Genomic DNA, 14236 nt, shown 5'->3' with positions numbered 1-14236 from the left:
ATTGATATCTATACAACAGGAGTCTTCTCCATTTGTTTTACCACCACCGCCACCTTTAACTGGTCCCCACCTTACACATCCGGTTCAAGTCATCTCTCAGGTACCTATGGTACCAAATAATATAGCTACTACCTCTACTGCTTCCTCAATGTTTTCATCACCCTTGCCCGCAACAACTAAGGCGACCGTAACGGCCCCCATTTCACCTGGTTCAGTTACGTCGTCTCACCTTAACGGAGACACCTCTGTTCTTCATAAGATTCTCCTGAGGAACTTAGATACCCATATAGATGCGCTGGCTATGTGCGACGGCCAAAGTCATTCTGCCTTATTTACATTCATGTTGGCTCTACACCGTCTGGTACTTTCCCACCAATATCCATTGCAGTGGCTTTTGCAAAACGCGACTCGCCGTACCGCGGGAATCTTGCAAACACTCTGGACGACTGCTATTGCTTCTCTTATGTCTTGGCACGACATGAAACTCTATATATGGAGACATTCGGTCCCGATGTCTTTATATACGGACTTGGTTAATGCCCACGTTACTCGTCCTCAACGTGAATTTGAGACGCTTCACATTTATGTGTCAGACGTTCGGGATTCGGCCGAGGCTCTGGCATTGGGCTGGGACTCTACTATCTTGGTCACCTTTGTTTTACAACATCTTAACAATACCTCCACCAACTGTTTATTATTTCAGTCCCGTCCACAATCTATGCCGGAGTTGGTAGCTTTAGCTCATTCTATCATCCCTTTAGAGATGCAAAAGGCATATACACAACGACAAGTAGGTCAGCTTGACCGGCGTGTGAACCCCCCTCCTCATAATTTTGCTAACCGAGAGCAGAATTTAAATCGCCCTCTGCGTCAACCTCAATCTTTTTACTGCAATTTTTGCCACAGAAGTGGACATTCCACGTCTCACTGCCGCCGTCGTTCCTCCCAGCATGATTCCCATTCTCGTAATCCGGCTGTTCCAAGGTAATTGATGCATTCACTTTCACATGTAAGGTTTGGTAATAAAATGTTTATATGTACTTGAATGTTAAGGTTTTCAAATGGATTTGTACTATTTATCTCTTTTCTTATTTGCATGTGTTTATTTACTGTTTAGGTATTATTACTTGGGGTATGTTATAAACATTTATTCATTGCTCTTCATCAAAGTAAATCAATTATGATTCATTATTTACATTACAATTTAACTTCATTTAGTAATTTTGGATCTCAATCTTTATACCTGTTTGACAATATATGTATATTTTTGGGATGGTTTGTTTCAAATATCTTGTAATTGGTGCTCTTATTCCTCGCTGTATTCCCTTTCTCCCTTTGGTTTCCTCTCCCCTTTCCTATCCTTTTGTTTATTCTTCTATTTCTCTCTTCTAATGTATTCCTTTTTTTTCTCTTTTCATGATTTCTGAGGAATTTCATAATTATATACCATCTCGGAATAAGTGGAATTGAGCCATCATATGGATGATTACTTATCCCAGTGCAACAATCTATATATATATATATATATATATATATATATATATATATATATTTCCGTCTACTTCGCAATATTTCGACCCGTCAGTGCATATTTGATCGTTTTTTTTTTCCAGTGTCAGCCCCCCCCCCCCTCAAAATTAAGTGCTACGTATCACATATCTCTATTTCTATTTTGCAGCATGCAAATTTGTGCGCCTAATTATAGACTTTATTGGCGCCTATTCTAATTATGTATTGTAAAAAATTTGATATTATGTATTATCTCATTCTTAAATTGTTAAATGTCTTATACGATTTGTTCGTTCCCGTTTTTTAGATTGCAATCGATCATTCACCTCCATTTTACCTCATCTTCATTATATTTATTGATGGTATTTATTTAATGTATTTCAATTGTTGCAAATTATTAATCTGTATGTTCTCGACTTGCCTTTTCAGAGAGTAACAAATTTATTAGATACTAATTCCTTTAGGCAGTCATTTGTTTGTAATCACAATTGTGTGTGTTTTGACTTATTTATTGTCAATTTACATGTTTTTTTCAACAAAGGTCAATAATGGGTTAATTCATATTTATATACATGCTTTAATTGCTAGGGGTTGGTTCTAAATGGTGCTCTTGCGATACTATTGGTGCTACGTAAAAATGTGACTGGTTGTGTGCTCCTTTGGCGTACTTCTCATTTTTTTGCCAGGCAGGGGAGTTTGTGACGATTTTTCTACGCGAACTTGATTTTCAAGTATATGTTAAATTTCGCGTCGAACATCCTCACAGTTCTCCTCATACTTCCGGTACGCTTCGCGTCAGTGTTTTCAAATTCTACTTAATTGATTGACCGCTAGAGGTCACTAGTGACTTTCCCCTGCTTTACTCCTTGATCGACGAAAACGTCAGTTCCGTTCCAGGGTGCTTAGTCCCGACTCTCAATACGTGAGAACGGAAACGACCATTTCGTTATCACCCCAACTCGTGATTGGAGAGAAAATCGTAGCATAGAGGAGTTATGATCGTAGTCCTGACTGGTCGTTAACGAGTGCCGACTTCGATGGCTTACGAGTTCTCGCTAACGACAATATAGTCTGTGATGCACTCAAAACAAGTTTGTCGTAGAGGCTACACCCAAAGAACCAATCAGATGGCGAGAATTGAAATCGAGAGTCGTGAAGAATCGATCGATCTTCCTAAAAATCGATTGTGGTTTGTTTACTGTCTTATGAAGTTGCCCAAATGTCGAAATTGATCTTAAATGTAAAACTGCACGGAAAAATAAATAGTGAGTTTATTCGAATAGATAATATTCATGTATGTATGTGAGTGGCACTCCATGCGGATTTTTCGGAAGAAAAAATAAAACAAATCTATAAAAAAAGTGTAAAAAGTAAAGTGTTCCCCTGTGCATAGCACCATGCCATGAAGACGTCAAGACTTAAAAAAGGAAGAAAAAAGTTGTACAATGTTATGAATGTCCAGCCCAATATTTTTTAAAGATGTAATAGTAGTTTTCTTCACTGCATAGAAGGCAGGGAGAGGGAGGGTTGTTTCTTTCAAATTTATTATGAAAAGAGGTGTTTCAAATATGTGGTCCAAGTTCCGATAGTTTAATTCAAAATTAATGGTATTTTTTACACGGCTCGTTTTTTTTATCTGTATTAACACATCGTTACCACACATTCTTTATAGTTTTAGTGATTTCTTGCTGCATCTCGTGTGAAGAACGATTTTTCCCCTCCACACATACCTACATGATTGTTTGTGAGTATATATATATTGCAACATATTGAAGGTTAGGTTTTTCTTGGTAAATAATATTTTACGAAATTTTAATGGCAAAAATACACACACATTCCTAAAATGAATGTTTCGCTTGTCTTTGATACAAATAGCTGATTGGTATCTTACGTTTTAGGTTAAGCAGGTTAGATTTAAGGCTCTTAGAATTAATAAAACATTCCTAAATACTTTCGTTGTAAGGTTGGGTTAGTCAGGTTTAGGGTTCTTAGCATTATAACAATATCTCTAAGTGAACAAAACATCCAGTCTCAAGCACAAAACTCCCTTCGAACCTTGATGAAAATCTGCTAAAACTCCATGTCTTACATAACCGGAAACCAAGAATGATTATTTGCTGCAAATCACAGCTACTCGTGTAAGCTCCTTTAAAAATCGAAGTATCTCGGGTAAATAATACTTTGTGTAGAATTTAACAGTGCTAATTCATTTCTCCAAGCTTCAAACTTACCTTCACCTATTGTTTCCAGTATTCCAAACTACTTTCTAATACATCTATAAAATTTGCAAAAATGAAAAAGAAAGAAAAAAGAATAGAATACCATTCAACATTCGGAACTGTTGCCAACTTCTCTATTAATGGCAGAATATTGATTTTCGGTAGGTAATTGCGGGAGTTTGTGAATGAGGGGTGATTTTCTATGAGCATTGTAGGAATATGTATGCATTTTATCCTATATTTTCCAAATTTTATTTACAAAAAAAAACTATTGAAAAATCGAACGAAGACATCAAACATTGGGAAATACAGGAGTTATCCATTGTTGACATAACATTAAAGTGCAAAAGCAACCTTTTGATGTAATTCTTTTATGGCACATTCCTGGTAAATCCAGCTTCCTCCCCTCACTAATTCATAATTTATTGAATGGAGATGGAAGTATACAGAATTTCTTTGCATTACCAATTCAAGTGTGATTTTCCTCAGTGAAATGTACGGAAAACATACCTCAAAAATGACAAAAATATGCTGTCATACAATGAATTTGCTAAAAAATATGCCTTAGGTTTTTTATGCATTTACATGACAAATGACAGCATCATCATAGCGTTCACAGAAGATAGGAAATTTAATTTGGTGTGGAGAAACAAGCTAGGATAAAAACATGACAAAAATCTGAGGCCTGTAAGGGGAAAAAAATCTGAAAATATACTTACTGATTTCATAAAGGTGCTTTGTCAAAAATGAAAATTGTTACTTCTGGAAGTTTATGACAGCCACACAATCTTCATTGTGTACCTCAACCTATCTACTTACCATTCAAGTTAACATTTCTGGAGGTGTGAATATCCTTAGCTAGTTATATGCAATAGCTTATGGCAACTTGTGAATATGCTTAACTAGATGGCACCTCCATTGCAGGAAGAACACAGTAATTGCATGACAAATTGTATGCTGTAACTTATTAATGCCTAACAGAACCAAGAAGTTACAGAACTGGCATTGTAAATTTACACAGAGATCCAAGTTGTGGAAATTATGGGAGTGCAATACACAGGTTTTTTTTTTTTGGAAACTCTGTGAGCATTGGCACATAATACCAAAGACATGTTTTTCCATTTCATAAATTTTCAGTCAATTTTAATGTCTCTAACATGTAAATTTTGCATTCCTAGATGCTGTTTAATGATTGGTACAACAACTATAATTCCTCAAAACTATTTATTTCAGTCGTTATAGTACCGAGACAGTGATGTGAAAAGATTTATGAATTATAATGACAATCTTAGTGTAGGATTTCCCTTACTCTTTGAGTGGAGTGGAGTTTTAAGTCAACTTTTGTGCACAGATAGGCTAATTGGGACTGGACCTACAGTTTAAAGTACAATCCGAACCACTATGCCTCACCGGTTCTCAAACTTGGAACCCCTTGATTGCAAAGCAAATATGTTACAACTATGCCATTGGGGAAGCACCCGTACCATTTGAAGTAGATGATGTAATAAAAATTATTGTGGATGCCGTATGAAAATTGAAATATAGCATCAAAAGGTAAAAATAATAATAATAAAAAGTCTCTCAAGAGATTGAAAATGAAATCTGGAGTCCCCTTGATGTTGAGGTAATTAAGATTTGACTAATCTATTAATGGGGAGACTGTTCAAAGAAGTCCTCCCATTAATGACTATTGCAATATTGTTGTACGAGAACCAGTTGGACCTAACTTAAATTTATGTAATTTTCATGAGTGATTATGTCTGAATATAAAAAAGTCAGTAATTTGAAGATACTTAAATCCTCTTTACCACTAATGAGAAAAGCTGGACATGGGTGAATCTGATTCCAAACACGGCTTTTTTAGAGTTACGTTCCTCTGGTTCTCACATGGCAACATATGACATGAGGTCGTCTTTATACACAAAGAAGCTACAGTTTAAAGTGGTATCTGAACCATTAAGTACCTCTGCTGAGTATTGAACATGGAATCCCTTGATTACAAGATGGCAACATGCAACATTTCCAATACACCAATGAAGAGGCTTGAACTGTCAGTGAGCAAATGAGTAAAGTAAACCAATTTCAGATAGAACAGCACTGAAAAATATATTTGCAATGAAACTTTTCTAAATCAAGTGTGAGGTCATTGTGTACATTATGAAACATGTATTCATGAAATCAGATACACACTGATGCAGACCTTTTGTACACAGAAAAGGCATAGTTAAAAAAAAAAAAAAAAAACTGACTACATGGGAACTTTGCATGTAATATCAGCTTTCTAAAACTTCAGGAAAACCCTTTTGTGTGTTCTGTTACAGCTCTTGCAATAACAATGTTCTACAACAACACACTACTTTATGGCAAAAGTAACTAAGGCAATGAAGTACATTGATATTTCATAACGACAAACAAGGCTTAAAAACTGTTGCAAAGGGGAAGCTTTAAACAGAATAAAATAAACCTTTTCATGTTTCATCTTGCATATGAAAATATAAATCTCCTTTCTTTAAAGAAATATATTTTAAGGTAACAGCCATCCAAGCCATATGAAATGGCTGATGTGCATTTTACTGAAAAATTATCTGAAAATTCTGGCTCAAGCAGATATTTAGTTTTCTGTTGGTTGAGTCCCAATCTTCAAGAAAACTTTCCAGCAGGTAGTAAAAATAAATAAGTGAACCATTTAAAGTATTCAATAATTAAATGAAATAAGTGAGGAATTGGCACTGCTAACAATATTGAAATAAAGTTCTGGTGTACCGTTACAATGTTATATTTCAAAAAGAATGTCACAGAAAACCTATTTCACACAAACTTAATAACATTAAAGCACATCTGAAGATTCACACACAACACACACACATGCAGAGTTGACAGTGGATAGGGAAACTGAATTTTCTTCCATCCCTCCATCTTTGATTTTTGTTGCCATGGGAGGGTGATAGTGAAGCACCATGTTCTTTAAAAGACACCTCCATTTTTGTTTTAGGATGCCAATGGTCCAAATGGCATTAGACAGCTATGCACCTCAAGAGTGTTTTCACCAGCACCATCTATTGGTGTCATGACCCATGGTCCTCTGGATACCCACTGTTACCTGCAAAGATAAAGAAAGGCCTGTCCTGAGTTTCCACTGTAGATAATAAATATCCCAATAACAATTGAAAGTAACTTCACTTAAAAGAGATTTTAAAGGATCAGCAGGAATTCAAGTATTAACTTATGAGCACTTCTATAATCTATTGCTTTACTTCAAAACATCTAAAGTGCACATATCCGGTGATGGTCCCCCACTGTCTTATGAAACAAACTGTATGTTAAATTTGGCAATCCTCTAAAGTGCCACATTTATATAAATTTTGAGTACTTTAGTTTAAATCGCAATGTCAATGTTTGACTTCCAAAAATACGCAAGTGTTCCACAAAAGCTCTATTTCCATAGCAAATGGAATGTTGAACAAATGAACATGTAATAGCCCCATCTAGTTGCTGCACTTTTTTACACTCTGTGCAGTGCAGGTGTATCCAGTGTCAAGAGTAGTGCAAGGAAATCACGTTCAACCAACTAGACGGAAAGCAGTGTTCCAGTTAAGAAGATTCAACAAATGCCTGTCTGCTGCTTTGAACGGTCATTTGATTAGTTAGCACACACCACGTGACCATACACCAGTCCGAAAGGTAGTGCAGATACCAAATACACTACTTGACTCCAAATCAACAAACTAGAGAACTCAGTGTTGCACCGTGCAACCAACTAGACGCTTCAGTGCAAAGAGAGTCAAAAAGTGCAGTCAACTAGACGGGGCTAATGTGTTATGACTCCTAGGTGTTTTATAAACTTGCCTACAACATCCTCAATTTACATTCTACAAATTCTATTACATTTCAATAATCTTGTTATTCATATCCAAATTAAACATGTATCATATTTAATCACATGCTCATTGTGTGGCAAACATTATAGATTATGCTAACTGTGAATGTTATGTGAAGGCTTCCATGAAAAGTATTGTCTGGAATAAAAATAGTTATATGATTTTATGAAACATTCACGTAACATTTCTATGAAAAACTAAATATGCTGACCAAGGCAGTAATTTATTTTATTAAAAACATAAACTAAACGTAACGTTTCAACCTTCTAGCAAGGTCTTCTTCAGACTCTGTATCAAGTACAAGCACATTTCTATTAATAAAAATGCTTCCACATAAAATTGTCCCTAGCATGGTCTTGTTGTATACTGGTAGGGTTTCTTCTTATTATTATTATTACTACTTGTATCTAAGAATAAAACGTTTTGATAACATTTGAAGAACTCAGAAATGTTTAAGTTTAAAATTTACGGATAATGCACATTTTGTAATAATAAAAAGGTGAGAGAAGAGAATACTAGACTTATTGTAGAATATAGATCATTATGAAACAACACTGCACATGTATTCATAATACAGTAACGGTAATAAACATAGTACTTCACATCTTTAATAATGCAGTTCATATATGAGATGAGTGTAATTTAAATACTTCATGGAAAAATTATTAACAATAATTATTCCAGACTTAGAACATCTACATACCTAACAGCCAAGTGTTCCTTGTACCTGCCTTATTCTTATATTGACAAAAGTATCTGATGTTGGAATTCCTCATGTGTCCACCCTGGATACCGAGAGTAGTCACAATATTTTCATTTTAATCGGCTATCTGCAAAAGAGGAAAAGTACTGTAACTTTTGCACAAATAATTGGGTTAACAAGTTGAGGTATTGATCATAATAAGATACTGCACAAAGTTAATGATTTTTTAAAAAAATATATATATATATATTCATGTTATTCTGAATGAGAAATACCATCCATCTGATGTTACACATTACTCAGTTGTTTACTTCTGATTTATTTTAAAATAGCAACTGTTTTGAAAACCCCACAAATTCACCTTTTACTGTGTTCCAATAAAAAATAATAAAATATTAAAAGAATATCACTCTGGAACTGATATTGCCATGAGCACCTTTGATTTGGTTTGTCTTAACAATTATAATTGTATTGTTTTGTCCATGCAAATAGGAATACGAGATAAAAAGTGATACAAATTTGTTTGCTAATCCAGAACTATATGGATAGTATTGAAAATAAACTAGCATGTTCACTTGCACAATATACCTACCTACATGGCCAGTCAGCCACTCATTTCAGTATTTATATTTTATTACATTTTATTGTAGAAGCTGTCTAAAACCCACCACATGATGGATGTCAATAGGTGTTATTATAATGAAACAAAAATAACGTACACTATCTTACCTCCTTTTAACATCCAGCTGATCCGCTTGTATCATTGGGAACTTCATCCATTGTGAGGAGCAATAACCACCATAGCACTGCACACTTGCTCTATACACTGGCTGATGACCTATAACCATCTGGCTGGTACCTCCATGTTGTGAAAATGAGAGCTTCTAGCACCTATAAAATTATTTCAGAAAAAATAAATATAAATTCTCTTACAAGGAAACTTCTATTAAACAGTTCCCACTGACTCAAAGATTTTCATGCTTAAAATAAATTCATGCTACCCACTATCAACACATGACATAAGGTAGTTAAACTGAGTGCATTCTGTTGATGGTTTCATATAGAAAAAAAATATTTTCCCCTTTTCAATTGATGGTTATGAATACAGTATACCAAGTACCCCCTCCCATGCACACACACATATATACATTACTAATGACATTTTTGTCACAAAAAAAGGTTTTCTCTCACAAGTGTCTGGGCAACCGAATGGAGTACTTTCACTTTTACTGGTGCTTAGGCGTTTAGGTTAGATTTTGTGATTACAATAAAAAAAAAAAGATAATTTTACATTCCCGTCGTGATAAAAAAATAGATTTGGGATAAATTCTAATGTCCGTAACTCTGTAAATATACGTTTCTATGCCCCCAAGCTTCTGATATAGTCTTAACAAAAGTTAATCTTTCCATGGGGAATTTTTCCTGGAAATTCGAGGGAGTACGTAATTTAGTACACTCGACCTGCAATTAATACAACTTAAAATATAGTGTCAAAATTTCCTTTAAAATCTTTATCATCAGTTCACGTACTGTATAAATCATGTGTACCATTTTTTCCCCCCTATATATAACATATAGTAGTGGTGCCTAATTGATGTATTTTATAGTACCGTAATTTCATTTACTGGTTGTAACAGGACAATATGTTGCAGAAAATTAATTGTTCTTATTTTGTGCGGCATCGTTATTTTACATTTTGATGTGACGTTGGTGGAATGTTGGCATACATTTCCCAGCTGTATCAAAATATATTTTGCAGTAGTATTTTATTTCGCGATTGCTAAGCTTAAGGAATGTTGCAAAAATATCAGCTCTAATTCTTACAAAGTACGTGGAACAATGTAATTAACAATAAGAAGGAAAATGGCACGAAGTATTTAATTCTTTAGGTACATCGTAGCAACAATTCACAATACATACGTATTTCACTCTCCCCCAGATTTGTTCCAATTGTCCTTATGTTCATACCCAATAATATTAATAACATACTAACATGACGTACTTACTCGAAATACGACTGAAACGAAGTGGGCTTGCAATTCTTCTTTCTTCAAAACCATCATCCGCAACAGCTGATAGTGTCCATCTTGAAAATCTGCAGCCGTGAACGAACTCGGTAGGTGCCTGGCTTGTGAGTAGGTTCCACTCGTTTTCTGTTAGCGCGTCCGTAACCGTATTCGTTAACGAAGAGTGGAGACTACACTAAATGGCATTCGTTAGCCTTTCTTGACAAAAACGTCACGAACTCGTTAGACCTTAACGTATTGACAGTTCAAGACTTAGGCCCCAGCTTGCGAGTCGCGAGGGATTTCTTGATGTGACGTCTTGGACCAGAGGGGCCCACTCCGCGACTTGCACGTTATTGGCTAGAGCTTGTGACGTCACCAAGCGGACACGAGCGGAAGAAAGCTATGCGTAGAATGTAGCAGATGGCTCAGGAAACGATGTGTTTTCATGCATCTTTTGATATTATACACCAAAGCTGTTAATTTAATTTGACAACAAGAGATCAAATACGCGATAGAAGAATACACTTATTCCGAAACAATGCATAGTTTATTTTTCATACACTATATGCGTGATATCTTGTCCCTGTAGGCTATATTCCACTGCCAGCTTTTCTTTCCAGCTAACCTATTGCATTTATTTTAAATGTCTAATTATAAGTAAAGTTCTTGTTCGGGCATATTCTGATATGAATTTTTACTGAATGTCCTGGAATTTCCCTTTAATATTTTTACGCTACTTTTCAGATTCTCCAGTTGATCGCCACGGTGAGGATAAATTTGTTTTTGTTATTTAGCGTCTTCTTCCACTTTTGGCTAATCGCGACGAACAGGATGAGTGATGATTAGTTTAAATTGATGAAGGGACACTCGCAGCAGGCACGTATCCAAGGGGGAGCTTAGGCGGCTCGAGCCACTCGAAAATTTGCGGTTTACAATAGTTAAAATGAGGTTTTTGGTTTCTTGTGGTGTGAAATAAAATAACGTGACGATAATTTAAGGAGAGAAATAATTATCGAGTCAAGCACGTATGCAAGGTTGGAATCAGGGGACTCCAGCACCCCATTCAGGAAATTACGCTACATAAAATTAGGTTCATGGCTTCTTAAATAATGTGATGATAATTTGAGATAAATAATTTTCTAGCCAAGACATAGAATGTTCTATAACCCTGTTATTGTTAATAGCGCGCACCCAAGGTGGGATCAGGGGGCTGGAGCCCCCCCCCCTTAACTTTTTCAGTTTACACTACATAAAATTATTTTTTGTATTTGATTTATTTCATTTTACTTCGCGTTTTGTTCCTCTTAGCTAATTTACGAAGATGGGAATGAGTGATGAAATTATGAAAATGATAAATGGACATTCACACTCAACCATGGCCGAGCGGGATTCGAACCCGGGACCCTTGGCGTCGCAGCGCGATGTACTAACAACTCAACCACAGGGTCCGGCAAAATTAGGTTTTTGTTTTCTTGAATAGTGTGCCGATAATATATAAGGAGAGAAATACTTACCAAGGCAACACGGAGAATGTTCTATAACCCTGTTGATAATATTGCATTAAAACTTTTCTTGCGCTTTCGGTGTTGTCGCAACACTATGCAAAGACTTGTCAGCATTTGGAAGCTGCAAACGTAGCGCCACACGTAGGGCGATTCATTGTAATTTTTTAATCTCTGGAAAGCGCGAGAGGGAACGTTCTTGAATAAGAGAAGGAGTCGAACTACTGGCAGCATTAACGAATCGTTTTATCTGTGGGACGTTCTAGAATATAATGAGGTTAAAATACGCGGCTTCAATTTCCAGGTTGATCTGTACAACAGAATCGCTTAATGAGTATTCAAAGGTAAGTGTGATAGTTCATACAGTCGATTAGTGATCAGTCAGTGTCTATTGGTGGCTTTATAAGATCTAGTGATTCGAAAATGAAAAGGACTAAATAGCATAAAGTAACGAAGTCTACTACTAGTTCCAGTTCGGGTCCCAAAGCAGAAGACATTAACGACAGCGGAATTTCCGGAGCCTCAGTGTAGTGCTAGTTCGGGTCGAGGACCGAAGAGATCGAAGGTCTCTCTCTAAAGTGAATATTTAAGCAGTAACGGGTATTGGAGCGGTTAATTAAAAAAGAAATAAGCTGCACAGATCAACTGAAAATCAAAGTTTTGAGTGATGAGTTAGTTGTGCCCGGACCAAATTTTCCCAGAATTTTAGAAGAGGAGGGTTATGCATACTATTTTTGGTGGTCATTCCTCATTTTGCCATCTTTTCCTCTCTTTGACGTTCATTTTTTTAAGGAATACTTGGTCAAATTTGGTTATGACCTCACCAACCCTCCCTTGGGCACGTCACTGGAGATAAATGAGTAAGCATTTAATCATATTGGGAGAAGAAACACTAGATGTGTTGGGATCGGAAGGGTTTTCATTGTGAATTAATTGTTTCGAACTGTATTCGAGAAGACTTACTTTGTTTTGTGCCAATATATGAGAAGACTGCGGAAGTTGTGACAGACAATTGTGAACACTTGCGAGTGCTTAGGCCTCAATATGAATAATTTGGTGGGTTTCGGCTTTTATAAGAACTGTAAACATGGGAGGACAAGACACAGTAGTGGTGTTCAGGCTCGAATCAGAGAGAAATATTCGAGAAATTTCTGCGTCCAGTTCGCAGCCCACAGTTTGAGTCTCGCGTTGTCGAGTGGATTGTCCATCCCGTGCATGTGTAACAGCTTCGTAAAAACACTCGAAGACGCCATAGATGTTTTGATGTCTGATGATAAGAAATGGACCAACACACATACTGAGATGGTTCCGGCACACAATGTTAATGCATGGAAACAGAGGAGTTGAGTGGTAAAAAATGTTCCGATTTCACGTTCTGAATAATTTGGCAGCCTTGAACAGTGGCGACGATTTTGCGGATAGTTGCTCCCCATTTTTTTGCCTTCACACTATGACCTCTTTATCCTAACCCTTGTATACCAAGGGAAGAGAAAGTAAACTTTTCTTGCACCCTCCACTCCCGTTCTGAACCTAATTACCACCAATGGCCTTAAACATACAATTGTGAGGTTCTATCTATACCCCTTAAAATATGGTGTTTAGCCCCCTACGAAAGGAATTCCTGGATACGTGCCTGACTCGCAGAGAAAACCTATGCCCATGCTGGGACTTGAACCGGGAACTTCGGAGGCGAAATCGAAAGTCGACCACTTAACGCCCTCGGCTACCGAGCCGGAGAATGAATTAGATGATGGCTATTGTATAAAGGGTGTCTTTTCGGGAAACATTCAAATAGCAATATTTCTTCCAGGTAATATATCCTAGGAACTTCATTCTTGCGGGCTTATTAGGTTCTGGCATATGGGCCAACAATCTGTGTAGTACTCTGTACTGTTTGTGATCCACATGGATTTGTGATCATCCATTTCATCTACTCACCATTCATTTTCATCTTTGCGATTAGCCAAGGGGTAAATTATACTTGAAATAAAACAAAAGCAATACAAATACAAAACAAAAATAATAGTAATAATAATAACATTAATAATGGCATTATTATTACTAGTGGTAGTAGTGGTAGTATCAAAGACGTTATTATCCTCATAAATTACGCAAAAGGTAGGTAGTCTGTGCTAAAGCATTTATTTGGAACAAACGATTTGAAATATTTTTTCATCACCAGAAATTTTACATTAGCTAATAATTGAAAACAAGCACACAAACTGTATTTTTGAATGGCAGAAAATGAATGATAAATGCATGCCGAAGATATTTTTTTGTACATATAACATGTATAACTTTCATATGTTTTACACATATGCAACATGGAGCGACATAAAATAAGAAAATACATATGCAAGATGCTAACACTAAATTATGTACGTATTCAAAGTTTTTCTTCATTACACATATACAA

The 14236-nt window shown here is 36.1% G+C and overlaps 1 long non-coding RNA gene across 1 annotated transcript; it reads right to left on the bottom strand.

The window, feature by feature from the left end:
* Positions 1 to 5976: 5976 nt before the first annotated feature.
* Positions 5977 to 10604, bottom strand: LOC145992699 (uncharacterized). The gene is made up of 4 exons (XR_014442198.1): positions 10316 to 10604; positions 9039 to 9200; positions 8310 to 8436; positions 5977 to 6828 (listed from the first exon to the last, which is right to left on the bottom strand). It is a non-coding gene; the product is annotated as an uncharacterized LOC145992699 (long non-coding RNA).
* Positions 10605 to 14236: the final 3632 nt, after the last annotated feature.

The sequence above is a fragment of the Lepisma saccharinum genome, chromosome 9 (genome assembly GCF_977018435.1).
Source record: "Lepisma saccharinum chromosome 9, izLepSacc3.1, whole genome shotgun sequence".
NCBI lineage: Eukaryota > Metazoa > Arthropoda > Insecta > Zygentoma > Lepismatidae > Lepisma > Lepisma saccharinum.
The sequence above is the reverse complement of the archived record's forward strand: the minus strand, read 5'-3'. Positions and strand labels throughout refer to the sequence as shown.